The following is a 22,704-nucleotide window of genomic DNA, read 5'->3' on the forward strand; positions in this document are numbered from 1 at the left end:
ATATAGTGAATTATCATACACTATGTTTTCAACTGTTTCAGGAAAACCCTCCACTCACTACAATATTTGTGTCTATGATTGTTTTATTGGCCTTAGCATTCACTTTACCACCATTATCTATTAATGTTATTTGTCTTGATACCGTACAATCGTACAGGAAAACGAAAAAACAAGACTTAACTAAATTACAAAAATTAAACAAATAAAATAATAGAAAGTAACTAGACCCAACTAACTGTGTAAACAGGGAAACGTATAGCTGGAGAAGTGAATCGGAGTTAAGGCAGACTTGAGTGGAGTGGAGTGCAGCAGAGCGTCTGAACTGAATACTTTCAGCTCAAAAATTGATATAAAAGACAATAACTACAAATTATAATCAATTACTGGTAATGAATTGTCTACAATTTGTTGTTGCATGATATCTGCACATTAATTAAAATTGAAACAGATCCAGATACTCTTGCGCACCACTTAAAACTCGAAACTCGTACAGCAGTGGCAGTAGCGCCTGCCACAGACCGCGAGCTGTAAGCAGTGGAAAAACATCGGCAATATCAAGACAACAGTTCCGCCACAAATTATTGCTGTACTACACTCATTACTACGCCACTATTAATCGGTGCGGGGTGGGGGGCGTAGCAGAAATTACTTGTCATCAGTTCCTCCTCCTCCCCAAAACCCCAAACACAACACTTTTTCTTAACCAAAAGCAGTAGCGCGGGTGGCAGATATGTATGTACATAAGTATATACATTTGGTTTTTTTGTACTCTACTGCGTTAATTAAATTATCGCGTTTCGTTGGGTTTTTCTTTTAGTTTTTTTTTTGTGTTAGGAATTCCTTCACTTGATTCACTTTGAAAATAACAACAACAATAGCAGCAGAACAGCAGCAATTGACTTGGGCATTCTGGTTCTTGATTGTCTCTATTTTTAGTGCTGTTAATGTTGCCTTTTATTGTTCTTATTAAAATAAATAATAATAATTATAATTGGCAATTGCTCTGAATATGAGAACTTATGCTCTGGTGATAAAGGGGTGAATACAATTAGACGAATAACATTAACGAGTACAAGAATTCAGAACAACAAATAACACAAATAACTCGTTTATGATTTTGGTACTGAAACTGAAAGAAAATTAAACATAAAATGGTAATTCACATGGACATTGAATTTTACATTCAATGATATTTAAAAATAATATAGTTGTGCATTTGATTTACATATTTTCCAAATTACAATGTTTTGAAAAATTTATTTCTTGTAACAGCTCATATTAAATCTACTATTATTTGACAATGATCCTTGACCTTTGGACTTTTATTATCTCCTTTATATTTATTTTGCCTCTAAAAAATTTCCGTTACGGATGAATAATATAATAACTGATTCTAAAAGTAGAGTTTTTTAACGTAGGGGCGAAGGGATAAAGATAAAATTGTCAAATTTGATATTTAGATAACTGATTTGAGATTTGGCAATGGATTGAAAAGGCGTCCTATATTTTATAAAAAAAAAGTATTTAATGGTACTAAATTTGGTACTGGGTAAAGGGACAGGGATGAATTCATCAAATTGCATATTGTGGTCCCTGTTGGTATGTGAATTTGAGATATGGAGGTGGTTTTGAAAATGTGTACACCAGAGCTCCGACTTGCGTCGTTAATGGGGACCGGAGAATCGCGACACAACTCAAAACGACGCAAATCGAATTACCTTTTTCCATTCCATTTACCATTTATTATAAAGAAATAACAATAAATTGCGAAAAAACATAACAAAAATTAAATTAATTTACATATATATGTATACATATTCGAAACAAGTAAAAAACCTGTAAGTTCGGCCGGGCTGAACTTTGAATACCCTCCACCGTTTGAAACGAATTATAGCCGTAATATTGGAGTCTATACGACGTGGACCTACATAGGCATTGTTTGTTATAAGTCATTACCATATTATAAACGGGTATATGTAGGATCTTCAAAATACCGTATATACGGAGGTACAATTTTCTGTCACAGGCTATAGCATCCATTACGAACTTCAACTACGACATCTCAAACAATTTCGGTGAGTAATGTACCTAAAATTTTTAAAATACCGAATATAGAGAGGTACTGATATATGGGGCTATACGAAGACCTGGACCTGCATAAAAAATTTTGTGTCACAAACTGTAATTCCCATTACGAACTCATAATACGTAATTTGAAACTACTCCAGTGAATAATAACGCTAAGATCATCAAAATACGGAATATTGGGAGGTACCGTTATAGGGGGGCTATACGAAGGCGCAGACCTGCACTGACAATTTTCTGTCCAAGGCTGTAGTATCCATTTCAAACTTCAAATACCAAATTTGAAACAATTCCGGTGAATAAAGTCGCTAAAATCATCAAAATACCGAATATCGGGAGGTACCATTATATGGGGGATATACGAAGTCTTGGACCCGCACAGACAATTTTCTGTCATAGGCTGTAGTATCCATTACGAACTTCACATACCAAATTTGAAACAATTCCGGTGAATAATGTCTCTAAAATCATCAAAATACCGAAAATAGGGAGGAACCGTCATATGGGGGCTATACGAAGACGTAACCTGCACAAACAATTTTCTGTCATAGGCGGAAACAATGCCGGAGAATAATGTTGCTAATCAACAAAGTACCGAATATCGTGAGGTACCGTTTTATAGGGGGTTATACGAAGACGTGGACCTGCACAGAAAAATTTCTGTTATAGGCGGAAACAATGCCGGAGAATAATGTTGCTAAAATCATCAAAATACCGAATAATGGGAGGTACCATTATATTCTCACAGAGGGACAGACGGATGGACATCGCTCAATCGACATAGAATTTTATGCTGATCAAGAATATATCTATATACTTTGTGGGATCTAAAATGTATATTTCGAGGTGTTACAAACGCAATGGCAAACTTGATATACCCTCCATACTATGGTGGATAGTATAAAAATGCCGACTACTGGAACATACAAAACTTAGGCGCCCATACCCTATGCACCGATCCTTGATTTTGTAAAACTTAAACTGTCTTGTTTCATCGTACAATGGTGCCTATTAACCATGTTGAGTAACTGGGGAAGGACTATAGCGCAATTATACTATGGCGGAAAAACTCATTGGGTTTATTAGATACAGTGGGTTAATCTTGTGTGTTTAGTTACACTCCGACAAGGTATAAGTTGTCAGAAGATATTTGTTTACACAAAGGAGAAAAAGAAAAAAATGTAATAAATACCGCAAAATATTTTGTGAAAATAAAAAATGGAGGGAATTGACGAAAAAAGTTTACGCTTCGATGTATTAGTAAAGATGAAACATGTTTTTAAAATTATTGGTTTATATATATATATATATATATATATATATATATATATATATATATATATATATATATATATATATATATATATATATATATATATATTTATATATATATATATATATATATATATATATATATATATACCTGTACCCATTTTGAACCAGTGGGCTTCAATATTTAAACCGTGGGCTTCAACTGTGTGGATGTGCTATACAAATCTATTAAAAAGTATATATCAATCTTATCGCCATATAAGGGATCAAATTAATTTTTAATATGGTAAAAATCGTAGCAAAATCTTCCAGTCAAATGAGCAGTAATTTGGAATTTGCTGTATTTTGTATACTACATAATTGAGGGCTGAATGATTTAAGAATAGCCAAAGTTAATTACTTTTTTAAACCCATTAGCAACTTAGATTGTGCATTAGAGTCCTCATAAGTCCCCCTAACCATGTCAGTCTGTTTGTCCGCAAAAGGTGGACTTGAGAGGGTATTATAACATGGATAAAAATTCTAAAATTTGTAGATATGTTGAAATTTTAGTGTAAGATTTTCACCCCCCTAATACGCATTATTAGCCAAATTCTTTGAAATGTGGTTAAATTAGGAGGTACCTTCTTTATATGGGCACTACTCCGAAACATCGACCTACATTGAAAACTTTCTTCTACCCCTTATAATCCAAGATGACAAATAGAGGCCAAATCAAAAATATAGCAGAACAATATAGCATGTCATAGCATTTCGCGTGATTTAAATAAGTAAAAATAGTTTTATCCACCTCATAATTGAGGGCAGAATGATAAGATGGGAATTAATTTTATTTGCCATTTAAATTGTAAGTTGGAGACCCCTTAAAGTCCATATTTTCATCATAGGATAATTCAATGATGATTAAACAAATATTCGGTCCCGTGCTACTTTCTTATATTTGTAATTTCTTCATGTTTCCACAATTTATTTCATATGGATGCACATCCCAAATCTACGTTCCCAACTAATATTCTCTTGGGGGTTAAAAATTCAATAGAATACAAAATTTTCTTTTCTGATCACACATTAGATGTGAAAGTGGACTTGGGGATACTCCAATGTGGGGACTTTACTTAAATAAATTCCTATGTGGCAATTATCTGTATGATGGTTCCCTACCCCAGGGTGGCATAAATAAAATTTTTAGCCAAATCAATTGATGAATTTGGTCAATACCAATATGGGCCCTACTCTGAAAATTTCAAATTTTATGCGAAGAGGTTATCTACCCCCTTAGAAACAAAAATGTCAAATAAGGGGCAAAAAATGAAAAAAGTGGCCGGCCAAGACCCCAAAAATAACTTAAATCATAGATGGTTATATAAATATGAAATCGGGTTGTTCCCTTATCCATGAGTTATGATCGATATAAAGACCTGCAAAAGTGATTTTAGGTATTTTGAATGTTTGGGAAGAATTTCTGGAAGGATATAAAACCTTTTCTTACTAAAAGTCCCATTCGCTCTACTATTTTGCACCTTTTATTTCAATATTGGTATATTACTTATTATTCTCCCAAAGAATTTTGCATTTTGAGCTCTCATTGGACGGATCATTGTCACGCTTTGAAATGAGCCCCATTAAGCTTTTTCGGTCATTTTTGTTTGTTTAAACGTGTTCGCATCTTCCAGCTAACCCACGATGTAGGCCCTGGAGTTGAAAGGTTAACATCCTATTTCGCACTTATTCAATTTTTTTAGTGAAAAATTATTCTTTATTTTGTTCACAAAAAAAAATTAACAAAAAAAAGAATAACAAATTGAAAAAGTCTTCAACTTTTTCGCTGATTTTTTACAGCAAATGTTTTAAGATCCTTCCTTACAAAGTTTGTCAATAGAATGTACTATTACTTTAAAATTCGATTCCATTGAAAATGTTTTTTTGATTTTTGCAATGAGATCTCTTTTTCATGATTTTTCAGCGATTTAGAAAAAGTAATTATCTTTTAACTTTGGTGTGACCGCGTTAAATTATTTCGATATCATCTATTCCGTTTCGCCACCACATAATTCGCTACTACACTTCCATGTAACCCGTCATCAATTTCAGTTCTCAAGAAATCAAGTCAATTAAATAAATTGGTATAAATATTCGAATTCAAAAATAAAATATAAAAAAACACTACAAATGTACATTAGAAAAAAGTAAGTCAAAATGGAAAAAAATCATGCAAAATAAAACATTACTATTGTACATTTGAAAAGTCAAAATGAAAATGTTAATATATCACATTTTTACGCGATTTTTTTGGATATTATCCTTTTCGGAGAGTAGACAACTCCGAATTTGTGTGAATCGTTAAAATTAATCCAGCGGTTCAAAAGTTATAAGCGTAGTAACTAACACAACTTACATTTATATATATATATATATATATATATATATATATATATATATATATATATATATAATATTTTTTTCCCAAGCCTCTTATTTGTTTCAACATTTTCCCCCCCATTATTAGAGCAATATAAAATAAACAATTTTTTACAGGCTTTAAGTCATTTTAGAAAGTAAAATTTCTTTATATTGCCTTCAATAATAACGTAGTCGGTTGCACCATTCTACTATTACACAAAATAATGAAATTCCAACTACAATGATTTGTATTGCCGTTTTTCGGATAAGAAACAGTGACAACACTCTTTCGTATATTTCCATTCCATTATCAATCATCAATTCTTCCATTTCCAACAGATTCTTGCAATGTTACTTACTGTGCACACACAATGCGACAAATAAATCTCCCAGCACAACACGCGGTACGACGTCGGCTGCGAAACAAAAAATACACACGCACACACAAACAACTAACAACCAACCGAACAGAACGGCACACAAAAGCAAATCGAAATAAAGAACAACAAAGCAGTGTTTACGAGAAATTTCTTTCGCTGGCACAAGCAACTTACTTTAGGTTTTAATGTTATTTCTCAACGAAATTTTTAAATTATTTTATCAAATTCGATTAGTTTATGTTTTCATGGATTAGTTTTTTGTATTTTTCTAAAGTTTCACTTGTATTTCACAGGGTTTTTCTAGTAATTTATTGCAGTTTTTCTAAATTACGGCACTCGCAAAGTATCGGCAAAATAAGACTAAAAGAAAACGTCAAATTTTAGGAGGGAAAAAATAATAACAGAGAGGGAAAGAAACACAATGAGAGCGTGCGAGAGTATTGTTGGCATTTGGGGAGAGCGAGAACCGTAGCAAAGCGTCACTAAGTGTTGCATACACCACAGTTGTTAAAAGTCGCCAACTATAGAATTAATGATGAAAATTGTGGCGTTTTTATTTTATTTAATCTTTGTATTTAACTAGATTCATAGAATTATCCGCATTTAATGACTAAAATCTGAAGTTAGGGCTAATCTAAGCCGGCCAACGTCTAATCAAGATGTTTGTGTATGGATATTTTTTGGCTTCATTGATAACACGTAGATGAAAGCGCTGACAGTAATAAATGTGAAACTTTTATTAGCTTCTTCACCATGAGGGAGATAATTAATGTTGTTAGGAAAAAGTTAAGGATGATATCAAAATTATGCTAAATTTGATGATTTGATGAGTACTGCCAAAAGTACTTTTAAGATAAGAATATTATTACACAATTTTTCTGTTGTCGCCTTCTGGATCAAAAATACTAAGTATTTTAAAAAAATATGAAAATAAATAAATATAAAAATATTAAATATATATTACAAACAAATATTAATAATATATATTTTAAAATATTATTTAGCAAATATTTTAAAAAATTATAGAGTGTTTATCCACTATTAGGAGCATGTTAAAACTGGTATAACTTATACCCTTAAAGTGAGTATATATTTGGCTGGAAAACCACAAGTGGCTATCGTTAGAGCATTCCAGCATTTAAATGTGAATAAATCTTTTGTGTCTCGTACCATCGCTCGTTACCGTGATACTGGTAGCGTGGCCCGACGTCAAGGAAGTGGACAAAAGAAAACAGCAACATCAGCAGAAATGGTTCGAAAAGTAAAGAAGCGACCTGATCGAAACCCGCGTTGCAGTGAACGAAAAATGGCTCGTGAGCAGAGGGCTGCAACGAGTATGCAAAAATTCAAGCAAACTCGGTTTCTTACATGATTTTTGTTGATGCAGTCGTATAATTTGATCTGAATGAAATGACCGTTTTCGCTTCTGATCGAATCGAACGCTCAGTTTGAATCACTTCACTCACAATCAAACATGAGCGTTCGAGACGGTATAATGTGTTCAGCAACATGAGTTGATCGAACACATGAATGTAAATGAGCAATCACAACCGTGATTGTCTTCTTTGAATCGAGTTCGCTCAGCGTCATTGTTTATTCAACCATTTAATCAAGTTGGGACAGTTTATTTTGACTTTTTTAGTATTTGAAATGGAGGAATATTGTGATAGTGCGACCGAAATTGTTGCAAGTAGAGACTACACAGGTGTAGGTAAAGGAACTGGTCGAAGTTTGTGAAAAATCTTGACCAATATTTTAAAATAAAAAAATATTTAAACATTTTTAGTTTTCTAAATACCAATGATGTGTTTCTTTATTAAGAAATTTAATTTTTTTTTTAAATAAGTTTCTGAAGTCTAGCATACCAAAAACCCAAATAAAATGAAAAATTGTTTGCTTATTAAATATAATTTGTACCAATTTCTTTAATGGGGACATCTTTTAGTTATAAAATCCTTAGTAAAATTACAATCATGATTTCGTTCAAATTCGAACATTTGTGTTTTAATCAAATCAAATCACTCACTTAAATAGGCTAAATAAAACCGATCAGACTCATCATAGATGATCGACCCGTTATGAACAATTCAACATAAGTTCGTAAACAAATAACTCATGTGAGCTGTTTGATTGCGATCACAAAACTTCGATCAATACATGTTTGATCACAACTTTTTCGTTTGGCTTGAGTAACTCGAATGAACATGTTGCATCTGACCGACTGATTGAGTTTGATTGTATTTCCACTGTGTGTGATCAAGCCTACTCAATCATACTCATTGCAGCCCTCTGCTCGTGAGCTGAATATATCGGAACATTCCATTCGGCAAATAATGAGCTCGGGGTAAAGCCATTGAAATTCCAAAAAGTGCAAGAATTTACACCGCAACAGAAAGAAAATAGGCTCAAACATTCGTTGTCCAGCAGTTTGTATACAAACAAAATGATCGTGTTTACTTGCCAAAGAGGTCAGCTGGAAATGTGCACCTTCGGTTGGCCACCAGAACTCAGGCGCCGGCCATGGTGTGGGTCGCTATAACAGCTGATGGTCGCTCTCCGCTCGTTTTAATCGACCGTGGCATCAGAATAAATGCCGAATATTATAGCGAAACTATTGTGGAGGGTGTATTAAAGCCTTGGGCACGCAAATCTTCACAGATCGTGGACATTCCAACAGGACTCAGCACCATCGCACTCAGCACGCGCCAACAAAAATGGTTACAAAATGGTTCCCTCGCTTCATTTCCAGCGCACAATTGCCACTAAAATCTTCGGATACCAATCCTTGGACTATTGTGTCTGGAGTATTTTGGAAAGCAAGGTTGGCACTAAAAAATACCAAAGTGTCGATTACCTCAAGCAAGCGCTTCGCCGGGAATGGACCAAAATACCGTAGAGCAATATACGGGCAGCGTGTGACGGTTTCATTGGCTGTTTCAAGGCCATAATTCGTATCAAAGGTGAACAATTCGAACAAATCTAAACTTATTCTAAAATTTGATACTATTTCCGACATTTTTTGCTTTCATTCAATGAAATTTAAAAAAAAGTAAAAATTATGGCGCTTGACTTTGTTGTAGTTTTTTTATCTCACCCTGTGTGGTGAGCATCAACTTAAAATCCGATCTCGAAAAAAATTGGCAGAGGTATTTTCGAGCAGTATCTGATGCCCGGTATCAAATATCATTGTAGTGGTGTGCATATTATGCATGTGAGGGACTTAAAACCCCAAAATCGGATAATATATATATGTGAGCTATAGCTATATCTGAATATATTTTCTTCAAATTTGATGTATTTGCTTCTAAATTGAATTCTGTTGGATGTGCCAAAAGTCAGGTTATTTAGACTGATATTAGCCATTTGGTGCACAATTAACCCGAAATCGGCTGAAGATATACATGGAGCTATATCCAAATTTGAACCGATTCTCATCAATTTCAATAGGGTTCATCCTTGGACCAAACAAATAATGTGTGGAAAGTTCCATCTCAATTGGATAATAAATGCGACCTGCATTTTGTTCACAAGAATACATGTACAGATGGACTGACATGCATAAATCGACTAAGATAGTGAAAAGTATATGAAACAGACAATACCCTTACCACTGTGTGGTGTAGGTCTAAAAAAAGGGTAAATTAAATTTAATGCAATAGAAAATTTTCATTCGAAACAGTGAAGTGTTTACGATGAGCAAAGCCTTGAATTAGGATTTCTAAGACACATGCCGTTGAAATATGGCCTAAAATGTTCCCAGTAAAATTTATAACTATCTGTTACACTTACACTCTTATTTTGTAGACTATTGAGTTATCGGACATCATTTTTACCATTATTGATTTATCAAACACGCCTATGGAATTGATTTACTTTTATCGAAACAGAACCAAAATGTCTTCATTGTGTATTGCTATAACACTTAAATGTTTCCTTGTATAAACACCTCCAACACTAAAACGAATCCTTTCACAGCAATAGACCACTATCCACATCAGAAATAATACATTCACACTATTATTAATATTGCAATGCATAATATTCAATAATTTGAGAGTAGTATGTCAGCGATACATTCACTGATATCCTGGGTATTTATTTGCAAACATTTAAATAATTGCAAATTACATGAAGTTAATACGTCGGGCTGTGTGTCCCCCTCTGCCCGTTCGCCGCCCAAGCCGTTGGCAATCATGTAAATGATATAGAAAGGCCAGCCAGCAGTGACAATTGTCGACAATCTGCACAAGCGCTGAAAATGCATGGATGGACGGATAGCTGGATAAAGGCATGTGTCTGGCCACCATATGTGGTAGTGGCCAGGTATCAGGACACACGACATCCCGTAAAAATAATTGACTGACTGACTGTCTGACGAAGTGTCCAACAAGTCTGACCATTGCAAATATGCATTGTTTGGAATAATAAAATAATTGTAATTGTTTTGTCAATATTGAACGATGAACGCTTTTAAATGTGGCTGTGACTGTGGTTGGTTGGTGGCTGGCTGCCACATGTTGTGGCGACCAAAAAGTATTCAATAAAACTGTCCTACCTGCAATTTGTGAATGTATATAGGAATAAACGTACATATTTATTTGCGTTTCTTCAATGTACTTTTATGAATAAGTACATACATATTTATGGATAATATTGCGGAAATATATTGTTGAAATTACAAATGGAGAGTTATATATGTATATGTATCAATAATTTTATAAAATTGCTGGAACATTGAAAATACCAAAACATGTGAGGCCAAATATATACCGCCCTCAATGTCGTTTAAAGCTCTATTTTAAATATTAAAAGCTCTGCTGTAATTTCAACAGGAGAACAGTCAACCGAACGTCATTATATCAACATAGAAACTGATCCATTTAATGAAACCATATTGGCGAACTATCTACTGATTACATTTTTATCCGCTCCACCATGGAAATTTGCCATTTCGTTTGTAACACTTCTAAATCTTCTTCGAATACCCCATAGAATATATAACGTTTGTATTGTGTCTAATAGACCATTTCGACTAGTCATTTTAAACCGACTCGACAAATGATGCTACAAAACTCAGAAGAATACATTGATGAAAATGTTTATTTTAATAAAAAAAAACAACGAAAAAAGCTGTAAGTTCGGCCGGCCGCATTTTGGCAATTTTCAAAAAAAAAATAAAATCCGTTAAAAATTCTGTTAAAATGTTAAAAATAACAATTGCAGCCGTCATGTTAGAGTCTAAACGATGACATGGACCTGCATAGGCAACTTTTATCATAAGCCCTTACAATATTCAAATGCGAATCTTGAAAAAAAAGATCGGTGAATAATGTAGCTAAAATCATCAATATAGGGAGGTGCTATTATATGGGGGCTATACCAAAATGTGGACCTGCACAGAGACTTTTCTGTCATAGCCTTTAGTATTCATTTCGAACCTCGAATACCAATTTTGAAACAATTCCGGTGAATAATGTAGCTAAAATCATGAAAATACCGAATATCGGGAGGTACCGTTATATGGGGGCTATACGAAGACGTTGGCCTACACAGACAATGTTCTGTCTTAGGCTGTAGGATACATTTCGAACTTCAAATACGAAATATGAAACAATTCCGATGAATAATGTCGCTAAAATCATCAAAATACCGAATATCGGGAGATACCATTATATGGGGGATATATGAAAACGTGGACCTACATGGCCCAATTTCAATGCCAAAAGTTCTGCAGACATAATACACATTTGAGTAAATTTTTATCAACTTTCTTCATTTCGTTCGGAAGCTAGAGTGGTTTCCACAGACGGATAGACGGACGGACATTGCTAAATCGACATAGAATTTTATGTTGATCAAGAATATATGTACTTTGTGTGATCTAAAATGCATATTTCGAAGTGTTACAAATGGAATGACAAACTTAATATACCCTTCATGCTATGGTGGAGGGTATAAAAAAATTATAGTGTTTGACTTTGTAGCAGTTTTTTTTATCTATGTTCTGCTCTTGGCCCATTATGACCTACGTGTACTAATTTTAAAACAAATCCGAGAAAAAATGCGGCAAAAATAATCATTACGGGAGGTACCGTAATATGAGGACTACACCAAGACATCGACCGATACATCTCATTTTCAATACCAATCATCCTAGACACAATACAAATTGTTCTGCCGAATTTTGAAGCTCTACGTCAAATAATGTGGTACCAATCAATTCTACATTCACAGCAGATCTCTGGTTACCAAATTTTAAAAGAATCACTGACTTGTTTCGCCATTTATGAGAGACATAAGTATTGAAAATTGTGATCCTTTTGTGGGAGAGATACCAGAAGGGGTGGACCGATATCTATCATCTTCTCACGAGATCCTGTGTTAATAGAAATATTGATATGTGTGGTATTTGAAGAGAATCGTATGCTTATTTCGCATTTATGAGAGGTTTGGTTATTCAAAATTTTGAGCGATTATGGGGGAGGTATTAGAAGCAGTGAGCCGATATATCCCATTTTTCCAACATATGTATCGGATGCTCATTTCGTATCGGAAGCTCATTTCGAGTTTTAATAGCTTCATAGTTATTCAAACTGTTGTCCCCTTAGTGGGGGAGATACCAGAAGGAGTAGACCGATTTGTTGCATCTTCACACAAGATCTTGTGTTAGTAAAAATATTGGAATATGTGAGATTTTAAGACAATCGGGTGGTTATTTCGTATTTTATAAGAGTTATAATTATCCAAAATTTTGACCTTTTGTGTGGGAGGTACATGATGGAGTGGGTCGATATTGTCCATTTTCGCACTTGACGTAGCACTGATACAAGTATTGGGATTTGCATAATTTGAAAAAAAAAATGGATGATCCTTTTTATGTTCTATATGGAAAATTATTTTCTGTACAAATTTAGACCTTTTGTGGGGTACTTGATGGAGCGGGCCGATATTGCCTATCTCCGAATTCGATCTAAGTTTGATATTTATAATAATATTTATTGATACCAAGTTTGGATCAAATCGGATGCTCCCTTCAAGAATTGTCGTGCACACCAGCCAGACGGACGAACACCCCTAGATCGTCCTCAAACGTCCTGAAACGGTCTGAAATCGTTTTTTCAATGTTTTCAATTTTGGCCGTATCAAATCATATATACCCTCTGTAGCCACGTGGCTAAGGGTTAATGACAGTGAGTTTGAAGAGCAATTTCGACAGTTGCTTTACTGAGATTTTATAAAATTTTGCTGTGGAACTTGCCCATTGAAAATTATCAACTATCATCCTCTGATTGCAAATCAGCTGCAAAATAACGGATCTTCCCTTTATGATATCGAAAAAAGAAAAATAATCCAAGTCCAAGAAATCAACATTAGGTCTTGACCAGGGAATATATATTTTTGGCCTATGTTTTTTTGTTCAAATCGCCTCCAAGTAATTTATATGCACACCAGCTGCATACAAAAGACCCAATCCCATGGATTCACACTGCAACGCTAATAGACGTGCAGCCATTTGTCACGGGGCCTCTCTTAACACACTCGTGTGAAGATGATTTGGCGTGCTTATGCCAAAACACAAGTGTCAGGCCTCTCTTTTCTTAAAGAGGGAAGCGTAATTTTAAGGCCGCACTCTAATGTTAGATAAGTAATGCATTTTAATAAGGCGCAGAAAACCCGCATTCGCAGAAAAAGAAAAGCTGCCGCACATTGGCGATATGTGAATTACTACTACTTCTGCTGCATCAAAGCAAGAAATAATAATAGAAAAACTGAAAGAAAGAAAGCCCCGTTGAAAGTGCATTCATTCATTCATTCATGGGAGCCCCGTCTGTCCGCATCATTTTTGTATTAGGCCTAAAAGTATCCGTTTCGCTGCAGGCACATACCTACCTACTTACAATTTTAACAAGCTGCTGCCTATGAGCGAAAGGGGGAATTGCAACGGCAGCGAACATTATATTCGGCACACAACAACAGTTATTTTTATGAGGCAAAACAGCAACAATCTGTGGCTGTTATAACTGGTGGCTGCCAGGCAGGCTGGCTGGTTAGCTTGCCAGCTTGCTTACTTTGCCGCTTTGAAAATTATTATCTATGAAAAGATTTTTTAATTAAGATTCACACGATGTGTAAGCAACACAAAAATGAGCCAAATGCAGTGGTACGGGTAGGTACACACTTACTACATATGTGCACATGTCCGTCGCACTCGCTTTATTTTGCACCGGTACGCGATGCAGTTGCAAATGAAGCTTCCCCAGAATGAGGAGATTCATTCATTTGCACAGCTTAGCTCGTGCGTTTGGTTAGCGCGTTTTTAATGATCAACACTACGCGGAATGAACAGTGGTTTGGGTTAGTTTTCGCATTTGATATATGAACATTCCGAAAGACTTTTGTATGCCCTCCACCATTCTATGGGTGGTCATTTCATTTGTAACTCCTCGTAATACTCATTATAGACCCTACAAAGTACATATATTCTGGATTAGAGTACAGTTCAAAGTCGATTAAGCTATATCCGTCTTTCTCTGTCCACCTGCTGAAATCTTTCGAACGTAAAGTTCCTTAATAGGTCATGTTGGTCCACCTTTTCGTATAGCCCCCATATAACAGTAACTTCCAATATTCGGTATAGTTATGGTTTTAGAGATATGATAGACCGGATTTGTTTCAAATTTCGTATTTGAAGTTCGTACTGGGTACTATAACCTATGACGGAAAATTGTTTATGCAGGTCCTGGTCTTTATATAGGTCCCATATAATGGTTTTCATTTGAACGGTATTTTTCGACGGATTTTTCTTGAAACTTTTCAAGTCCTTCAAAATTGTAGAGGATATTAAAATTTCGTCCGGGCTGAGCTTAGTTGCTGTTTACTTGTTTATTACTTAAAATGGACTACCTCGACTACAATAACAAATTTCAGAATTTCTGCTCTGCAATTTACCCCATTACCAAATTTAATAGCATTTAGTACAATTATAATACGCCTATCTTAATCAGAGATACCAAAAGTGACATCCAAATCAAATTTCAGATTTTCAGCTCTATCCTTTCACCTAATACCAAATTTAGTAACATTTGATTCTTTCCGAATAGTTATCCATATTTTAACCACAGACATCAACAGAGCCATCAGTATTAATTTTCTATATTACTCCTTCACCGAATAGCAAATTTAGTACTATTTAGTACTTTTCGTATACCCATAGTACACATTTCCAAAACCACCTTCATATCTCAAGCCCAGAGGCCTCAGTATCACATTTCGGGATTCCAGTTCTATACCTTTACCCATATCCAATTTAGTACCACTTAGTACTTTTCAAACAATTATAGTCGCATTTTCGAAATCTTGCAAAAAGTGACCTTATCATCACATATCATTATTTCAGTTCTGTTTATCTCTCTCGGATTTCAAGTTCTATTTATTCACCCTATATCAAATTGTACCAAATTTAATACTATTTAGTACTTTTCGGGCACTTGCAGTACATATTTACCAAACCTTTTCTTCATCACAAACCTACCACCAACAGGGGCCCCAATTCAAGTTTTCAAAATTGGAGCTTCATCCATTCACATTAAACCAATCTGGTTCAAATTTAGTACCTTAGTGCAGATCGTGATTGGGGGTGTAAAGTCCCTCACCAGCGTAATATGCATTCCACAACAATAATCTTTGGTACCAGATATCAGATACATCCCTAAAACAAGTGTATCAAATTTTGTCAAGATCGGTTCAGATTTGGATATGGGTTCCATATAAATATATATTTTACCGATTTCGGGTTAATTGTGCACCAAATAGTCAATATCAGTCCAAATGACTCAAATTTTGACATATCCGACCGAATTCAGTCTAGAAGCCAAATTTGGAAAAAAAAAATGTTCAGATATAGCTGTATCTCCCATCATCATCATCCGATTTGGTGTTTAAATCCCTCACATTCGTTATAAGCATTCGACAACAATGATATTTGGTACCAGATGTCTTATACAGCTCGGAAATACCTTTGCCAAAATTTATCGAGAACGGCTAAGTCTTGGATGTAGCTCCCAAGTATATCCTTAATCCGATTTCAGGTTTATTGTGGAAATTATGGCTAATATCAGCCCAAATGGAGTGAATTTCGGGACGTACATTTCCAATTCGGCTCCGACATACATTTTTATACCCTTCACCATAGTATGGAAGGTATATTAAGTTTGTCATTCCCTTTGTAACACCTCGAAATATTGATCAGCATAAAATTCTATGTCGATAATAATGTGAGTCCGTCTGTGAAAATCACTCTAGTTTCCGAACGAAATGAAGTAAGTTGATAAAAATTTACTCAAATGTGTATTATGTCTGCAGGACTTTTGTTATTAAAAATGGGCCATGTAGATCCACATCTTCGTACCGCCCCCATATAACGGTACCTCCCGATAATCGGTATTTATATGATTTTAGCGACATTATTTATCAGAATTGTTTCAAAATTGGTATTTGAAGTTTGTAATGTGTACTACAGCATAAGACAGAAAATGGGTCATGTAGGTCCACGTGTTCGTACAGCCCCATATAATGGCACCTCCCGATATGCGGTATTTTGATGATTTTAGCGACATCATTTATCTAAATTGTTTCAAAATTGGTATTTGAAGTATGTAATGGATACTACAGCCTAACATAGAAAATGGGCCATGTAGGTCTACGCCTTCGTATAGCCCCCATATAAAGGTACCTCCCGATATGCGGTATTTTGATGAGTTTAGCGACATTATTTATCTAAATTGTTTCAAATTTGGTATTTGAAGTTCGTAATGGATACTACAGCCTTTAACAGGAAATTGTCTGTTCAGGTCCACGTTTCGTATAGCCCCCATATAATGGTACCTCCCGATATTCGGTATTTTGATGATTTTAGCGACATTATTTACCGGAACTATTTCAAATTTAATAGTTGAAGTTCGTAATGAATACTACTGCCTATGACGGCCCTGCCGAACTTACAATGTTTTTACTTGTTTCATATAATCCTTCTCGAAGTAATATCCTACACTCTATAGAAATGTTATTTGGCATAAAAGATAAAAATTTATCCGTCAAATTTTGTGAAAATCGATTCAGAATTTGATATGCCGCCCATATATTATTTACCTTTGAAACCAAAATTTAACTGCTCTAAAGCCAAATGTTGATAAGTGGTATGATCTACTTGAAATAAATTCTTTCTTTCTTACTTAATGTGCATAGTGGTGTAAGGTGTCATATAGTCGGCCCCGCCCGATTTTTTACATTTCCTTAATGGTTTTCGTATCCTTTTGGTGCAAATTTCCACAAACCCAAGACTGACCCTCGTGCGAAATCTCAGAATTCCAGCTTCAGCCGTTTCGTCTGGTTTTTGATTCTCTATCCGTTGCAGTTATTTCACTACACTCTTATATATATATATATATATATATATATATATATATATATATATATATATATATATATATAATATATATATATATATATATATATATATATATATATATATATATATATATAGATAACTCATTACAATATCAGTGGACTCCAAACGGAAAAACAAACCCAATGTACCCTCCAAACAGCGAAAGAGCACACAAATCGTAAGAAAAAAAAAATAAGTTTCTTTTAACAAAAATGCTGCGGTTGCCTATCTGTGCCGTTTCTATGCTACTATCTTCATACAACACAGCCAGATTTAATGCTAGCGGATTTTGTTTTGTATGGAATTGTTGCATAAGTTTTCGCTTTTTGATGTGGTTGGTTGGTTGGTTGGTTGGTTGGTGGTTGCTGTTGTTGCTATTCGAAAAAGAAGTTATGAATGTAACTGCATCTGAATCTAAAATCTAGCGCACATATTTAACTCGCAGATAAAAACGAATGTAGCCCAGAGCAACAAACAGACATCCAAGTGTGTGCTCCGCCGAAAAAAACTCATTAGTGGCAACCTTCTAATTCTGGCAAAACCAAATAAATAGCATCGCAACATACCACAACAATGCCACCACCACCAACATCATTAAACAGCCAAACGCAGCAGCAAAAAACGAAAACTGAATTCACTTGTTTAGATTTAGATTTAGTTTCTTTTTTTTCGGTTTTGTTTTATCATGCGGTGGCATGGTTGGATTTTTTTATGCAATTCATAAGTTTTGTTTTCATATTCATTACATAGCATTTGCATTAAATTAACATATGTAATTGCATCTGGTAAAAATGCATGCCGCATATTTTATGCTGAAATAAAAAAAAAAACATAAAACACACACACAGCTAAAATAAAAAAATAATAAATTTACTATTCCGGTAACTGACATAGCCGCTATTTTATCAAATCGAAGGGGGGTACAACTTGATTGCAGCGTTATAAAGCGCTAATTTTTATTGGCCATGATTTCCAAATTAATTGCAGTGTTGCCAAATGGCTAGAAACCAATTTTCTCCTAATCATACCAGAAAACACATTTGAGGTATTTCAGTATCTACAAGAATGTGAAAATGTTAATAGAATATCCGAATTTTCCTCTGTGAAATCAAAAAAAAAAAAAAAAAAAAAAAATCCCAAATTAGTAGATTTTAAAAGGTTCTAGAATAGAATCGTCCTTGGAAAAAAATTGAAAAGTTGATTTTAAAAATGTATTAAAACAGAATACTGGTAAACATATGGAGATATGTTTCTTTAAGTTATGTGGTATTAATTGGTAATCAACGTTTTTATACCCTCCACCTTAAAAAGGAGGGTATATTAATTTTGTCATTCCGTTTATAACATCCATAAATATGCATCGTAGACCCCATACAGTATATATATTCATGATCAGCATAAAATTCTAAGTCGATTTAACGATGTCCGTCTGTCTGTTGAAATCACGATACAGCCCACATTATTTGACAATTCGCCGGAATTGTTTAAAATTTGGTATTTAAAGTTCGTAACGGATACTACAGCCTGTGACAGAAAATTGTCAGTGCAGGTCCACATATTTGTATAGCCCCCATATAACGGCACCTCCCGATATTCGGTATTTTGATGATTTTAGCAACATTATTCACCGCAATTGATTCAAATTTAAAGTTCGTAAGGGATACTACAGCCTGTGACAAAAATTGTCAGTGCAGGTCCACGTCTTCGTATAGCCCCCATATAACGGCACCTCCTGTTATTCGGAATTTTGATGATTCTGGCGACATTATTCATAGGAATTGTTTAAACTTTGGTATTTGGGGTTCGTCATAGATACTACAGCCTATGGCAGAAAATTATCTGTGTAGGTCCACGTTTTTGGTATAACCGAATATAATGGTACCTCCCTATATCCGGTATTTTGATGATTTTAGCCACAATATGCACCGATTTTTTTTAAAGTTCAGCATTGGAATATTATTATAAAAGCTGCCTATGCAGGTCGTTGTATTTTTAACGGTTTTTAGTTTTTGAAAATAGTCAAAATCCGTTCCAAATGGTGGAGGGTATTCCAGGTTTGACCTGGCCGAATTTACAGCTTTTTTACTAGTTTTTTATATTTTTACTAGAAGGAGTGTACTGACGTATTACATTTTTACACCAGTTTGAATGGAATCGTATGCTCACTTCTCGTTTTATGAACTTCATGGTTATACAACATTTTGAGCCTTTATAAAGGAGGTTCCAGATGGATTTGGTCCGATATATTTCATTTTCACACCAGAGAAATATTGGGAAATATTGTGCGATAGTTGGAGACAATCGGACTCTTAACTCACATTTTATAACAGATATGATTATTGAAAAATTTGATCCTTTGTCGGGGAGGTACTTGATAGAGTGGACCGATAAATTCCATTTTCGCACCCAATATAGCACTGATACAAATTTTAGGATTTGTAAAACGTGAAAAAAATTGGATAAAAATTTTGACCTTTTTTTGGGGGAGTGGACCGATTTTGCCAGTGACAAGCAAAAATTAATTTTTCCTTAAATTGTGTAGAACCAGTAAGGAAAAGTCAAAAGTCGGGAGGGGCCCACTATATGATACCCTACACTTCTATGCATAAATAGTAGAGCTCCCGCCAAAAATACCTGAAATCGGATTGAGAATATATATGGGAGCTATTTCGCCATCTTAGCCGATCTCGATAGAATTTTGTAAAGGTATTTACGAGCTGTATAAGATATCTGGTACCAAATACCATTGTTGTCGAGTGCATATTACGAATGTGAGGGACATAAAGACCAAATCTAATAGAACATATATATGGGAGCTATAGCTATATCTGCACCGATTTTAACCAAATTTGATGTTCTTGCTTCTAGACTGAATTCGGGTTATTTGAACTGAAATTGGCCATTTGGTGAATGATTAATCCGAAATCGGCTGAAGATGCATATATGGGAGCTATATCCAAATCTGAACCGATCATGATAAAATTTGGCAGAGACATTTCTGGGCTGCATATGATACCAAATATCAATTCTGGGAGGGGGCAGGGTGCATATTACGAATGTGAGGGACTTAAACATCAAATCGGATGAAACATATACAGAGTGAGATAAAGAAAACTGCAACAACGTCAAACGTTCAACGTCAATTTTATTAAATGAAAGAAAAAAATGTCGGAAATAGCATCAAAGTTTAGAATAAGTATAGATTTGTTCGAATTGGTCACCTTTGGCACTAATTATGGCCTTTAAACGGCCAATGAAACCGTTGCACGCTGCCCGAATGTTGCTTTGCTGTATTTTGGCCCAATCCCGGCGAAGCGCTAACTTGACGTGATCGACACTTTGGTATTTTTTAGTGTCAATCTTGCTATACCAAATACTCCAGACACAATAGTCCAACAGATTGGTATCCGGATATTTTGGTGGCCATTGCGTGCTGGAAATGAAGCGAGGAACCTCATTTTGTAACCATTCTTGATTGGCGCGTGCTGAGTGCGATGATGCTGAGTCCTGTTTGAATGTCCAAGGTCTGCGGCCAAAATGTTTGCGTGTTCAAGGCTTTAATACACCCTCCAAAATATTTTCGCGATAATATTCGGCATTTATTCTGATGTCACGGTCGATTAATATGAGCGGAGAGCAATCATCGGATATTATGGCGGGCCACACCATCACCATGGCCGGCACATGAGTTCTGGTGGCCAACCGAAGGTGCACATTTCAGCTGACTTCTTTGGCATGTAAACACGATCATTTTGTTTGTTTACAAACTGCTGGACAACGAGTGTTTTCTCATCGGAGAAAACCAAATTCGGCAGTTCACCACTTTCGACCAAGCGAAGCAACTCTTTAGCTCTTTTATGTCTATTTTCTTTCTGTTGCAATGTAAGTTCTTGCACTTTTTAAAATTTCAATGGCTTTTCCCCGAGCTCATCTTCAATATTTGCCAAATGGAATATTACGATATGTTTAGCTCAAGAGCCATTTTTCGGCCACTGCGACGCGGGTTTCGATCAAGTCGCTTTTTTACTTTTCGAACCTTTTCTGCTGATGTTGCTATTTTCTTCCGTCCACTTCCTCGACATCGGGCTACGCTACCAGTATCACGGTAACGAACGATGGTACGAGACACAACAGATTTATTCACATTTAAATGCTGGAGAGCTCTAACGATAGTCTCTTGTGGTTTTCCAGCCAAATATAAAGAAATCACACTATCACGATTGAATTCCATCACGAATAACTTTTTTTCTGGAAAATTCTCACCAAAATGCTTTTGTATGCTTGTAAACAATATAAAGAGCTGTCACTGGAATAGCTTTAACAGCTGTCGGACAAGAGGCTTAGGAATGGTGATAGTCTGAAGTTGGTTGCAGTTTTTTCATCTCACCCTGTATATTGAAGCAATAGCTATATCTGTAGCGATTTTTATCAAATTTGATGTACTTTCTTCTAGACTAAATTCGGTCGGATATACCAAAATTCAGGTCATTTGGACTGATATTGGCCATTTGGTGCACACTTGACCCGAAATCGGTTGAAGAATATATGGGAGCTATATCGAAATTTTAGTCGAATCTCTCTAATTTCTCACTAATTTCAATAGGTTCGTCCTTGGGCCAAACAAATATTGTTTGAAAAATTTCATCTTAAACGAATATTAGATATTGAGAGAATCTCGGCTTTCGTGTGTAACTAATAATTACATCTGCTCTACATACCTTTTGCAGTCAATTATGTTCCTAATATTATTCGTTTCTTTTTTGTTTATTCACAATGTGTACATAATAAATTTATACAATGTCTAGCAATTGGCGACACAAGCCCCCCAGCAAGCGAAAGATTAGAAAACATCGTAAACTGTATATTTTAAATGGACACTTCCATTGGTCGTTTCAGTCTCAGTCTCACATCCAGTTGCAGTTTTCTATATTTTAATTGTTATTTAACAAATACTGAATGTTAATGTCAGTCAGTCAGGCAGGCAGGCAGTCATTTACATCCAGATGGACGACCATACGTATATACAGGCACAAACACCCGTCCATACGTTCCGTTCCGTTCTGTACGTATTTTAGCTTTTATATGACATGATTATGTAAATATTACCAATAAACATACAAA

The 22,704-nt window shown here is 35.1% G+C and overlaps 1 protein-coding gene across 3 annotated transcripts in view; it reads right to left on the minus strand.

Moving 5' to 3' along the window:
* The window catches only part of LOC101894142 (DNA-directed RNA polymerase II subunit RPB9), a 33,610-nt gene extending 27,103 nt beyond the window's left edge, over positions 1-6,507 (minus strand). For 2 of the 3 annotated variants that reach the window (XM_059125947.1, XM_005178444.4), the window contains exon 1: positions 6,312-6,507. The gene's annotated coding sequence lies outside the window, so the exon portion shown is untranslated. The other variant, XM_005178443.4, reaches the window with a different exon arrangement.
* Between the last annotated feature and the right edge of the window lie 16,197 nt (positions 6,508-22,704).

Source organism: Musca domestica, unplaced genomic scaffold (genome assembly GCF_030504385.1).
Source record: "Musca domestica strain aabys unplaced genomic scaffold, Musca_domestica.polishedcontigs.V.1.1 36, whole genome shotgun sequence".
NCBI lineage: Eukaryota > Metazoa > Arthropoda > Insecta > Diptera > Muscidae > Musca > Musca domestica.